This window comes from Micromys minutus (assembly GCF_963924665.1).
Source record: "Micromys minutus genome assembly, chromosome: 1".
Classification (NCBI taxonomy): Eukaryota; Metazoa; Chordata; class Mammalia; order Rodentia; family Muridae; genus Micromys; species Micromys minutus.
The window spans coordinates 246,582,725-246,585,922 of record NC_137969.1 but is presented as its reverse complement, the minus strand read 5'-3'; positions in this window follow the sequence as shown (position 1 = coordinate 246,585,922).

Here is a 3,198-nt window from a genome sequence, read left to right as displayed (position 1 = left end):
CTGGTGTGTTGCTCTCCCCAGGACACTGAAGCCTATTTATCCCCATCACAGGCTCCTCCCCCTCTTAGGAAATGCTGGCATGGACAAGCTGTGCTCTGTGTTCTGATTAGAATTGTGCAGACAGGGTGATTTCTGGGAACACTGATTTGTAGTCTCTCTCAGAACCACTTTCTGATGTGGAAATTCTCACCTCCATTCTACACAAGCCCACTGACCTCCTGGGTATGTCTTCTCTGAATCAAATGGTTCAAAGTCTGTATGGAAAGGAAAAGAAGTCAGAAGCAAAAGGAGAGGGCATGACCTCTGCCCTACTTGTCTCCAGTGGGGGCGGCAGCCAACATTTGTCCTCGAATGTCTAAGTCATTTCAAAATGAACACTAAAAACCAATTAAAAAAATCAGTAGTCTCAACTTCATATGGAAAATCCAAAACACCCAGGATAGTTATAAAAAAATACTAGTGCAATGAAAGAACTTCTGGAGGTACCACCATCCCTGATTTCAAGCGATATGACCGAGCAACAGTGATAAAACTCCATGGTGCTGGCATGAAAACACACATGTTGATCAATGGATCAGTGAATTCAGTGATCTGGGTCAATCCACTGAGCAAACCAAAAGTTTGGTTTGAATCACAATTTCAAAGTCTACAGTTCAGGCTCCTGACTCCAATGCTGTCTGGAGTCTATTTTCAGTGTCTATGAAAACCTGGCGCCCAGTTCTGTCCTCACTCTTTCCCTCCTCCAGGCCCTAGTTTCCGTCATCCACTGCCTTTTTGCTGGGTCTCCCACCCTGCCCATATCTGGCACCTTTGGAGCCCTCTCTGCTGCTGCAGCATGGAGCCCGCAGGTCAGACCAGCTCCTCTCCCCTGAACACTCCTACTCTGGGCAGGGTGGTAGCCTTTACCTAAATTTCCAGCTCACAGGACTGATGGACACCTCCACCTTCATCACCCCAAATGAAAGGGTAGGAACAAAGGGCCAATTTCTGTATACCTGCACAGACAGTGCCCAGCTCTTGTTGGCAAGGGTTGTGTCTAGTGACAACAGGGACATAGAGATTGTCACATTTTGTGACTCCTGTGATGGCCTTTTGACCTATATGATGTCATCAATCCATTTTATGGAAGAGGAAACTGAGACACAGGGGAGCTTATTTATTTCCCCATGACTATACAGCTAGATGTGATGATATGTAGGACACAAGTATCTTTACATTTCTCTCCTATCTGGAGAGATCTCTCCTCGTACTCTTCACCAGTTGTCTTTCTCATTGATTCTCTAAACATGTAATTTGCAAGCCCTTGAAAAATCTATTGGCAATATCCATGGATCCGAGAAGAACTGCACATCTGGCCATGTCTCTTCCCAAGAAAAATGCATGATCATGAGTACTACCTGACGTTCTACCAAACAAGATGTCCCTTTGCTTCAGGGCTTTACCAGAAAGGGTTGCAATGCCCCATCTGTCCACAGCTGGCTGCGGCCTACCTAACATGCAGAACCATCATTCAAACAGGCCCTAATATTGTCTACCTTCGTCAATGGATCATAGGGTAAACATCATGAGGTTCTACGAGCATGTTTGGCAGCAGACAGCACTGTCAATGGAGGAGAAACCTTAGGCATTTGGGAAACGTCTTCCTGCAACTTTGTAATGCCTTCAGGACCTGCTTGTGTCAGATCATGTAAAGATCATTTCCTTTTAATAATGGCTTGCTACGAGGCATGTCCTAATTTATAACTTGGTTGGTTAAACAACATCTAGATGATGATGGGCAGCTCAGACCATATGAGAATACAGGAACTGGTCATCCCTCTAGTTGGTGGTGCAACCTCTAGAAGGGAGTCTCCAAACGAGCAGAATAAAGTCTCATGCAATAGCTAACTTTCTTCAGAACATCAGCCAGTTTGTACTCAGTGGTTACATAGCGTCACCTCAGTAAGTGAACAAGCAGAAAGACAAGCAGTAAGTGGACGAAAATAAAACAAAACAAAATAAAACAAACAACCGGTGGTTTCCACAGAGGCATATAAACCAATGGCGATAGTCAGCTGTAATGAATAATCAGAAGGAAATTCCCTTCTGTCCACTCCATCTGGGAGGGACATACAAGCATAATCCAAGAAAAAAGTTGTGTGCTTTGAAACACTTGAGGTCACAAGACTCTAGCCTCGTTTTTCTTGAAGTTTTCTCACAAGCACTCAGAATTCTAAGGTGACTCCATTCGGGAGCAGCCTTCCCAGGAGCGTGGACCTGTGGAAGAGCCTTCTCCTGCCCCAGCACCTCTCCAAGTCACTTGGTAGATGGGCCCAGGAGGACATGGCCACTTCTTCAAACATAGCTAGCCAAAACGGAACAGAGAGTGGATAGCTCTAGCTACTCCAAGCATCAAACAAAACAAAGTCCATGGTCATTGGCTCTGTCCCAGTCTTCGAACTACTGTTGCTGCTTCATGTGGCGCTGAGAACACACAGCTGTGCTTTTAATGTTTGCAGGGGCCTTTCACAAACATGGGTATTTTACAAGAATGGCGTGGCCTCCTTGGATACTCTTTTAGGTAAAGATATTCAGGCAGAATTCCTTTTTTGGTTTCAAGACTGAAAAAGACACGTGCCTGTCCACTTACCCATTGCTATACCACTTAAGATGTCTCTCAAAACAGAAAAAAGAAAAGAAAAGAAAAGAAAAAAAATGCCTCTTTCCCTCTTATAGCAAGCATTAACTGCCTATAGATCTTCAGGGAGAGGTGGGGCCTTGTGAACACACCAGACTTCAAACCTTTACATAAAAGTGCTCTCAAACTTAGGGTTATATAAAATAGTAATAAATAACTTCAGCTTGTTTTCTATTCATGGGGATACAGACTCAAACACCTTCCTTGTGATAAGATAAACACTTACTATGAAAACCAGGCGTAATTTAAATAACACTCACTGTTCATTCAGAAAATGCTCCTGCAGGGGAATCGGGTATTAGAGCACTTATTATCTGTGAAGCCTTGGATCCAGCTCCAGCACTAATTGAGAACAAAAGAAACCTTCAAAAACTAAACAAACACCCCCCCCCCGCATTATTGCCAAAATTAAAGATAAAAAGAACTGCTCATTGGTTCATCACCGTGGGTGCCAGCGATTGACCGACGGATGGATTTGTACTCTTCTCTCTGAGGGGTTGGGGTTCTGACGTAGGTTAGAA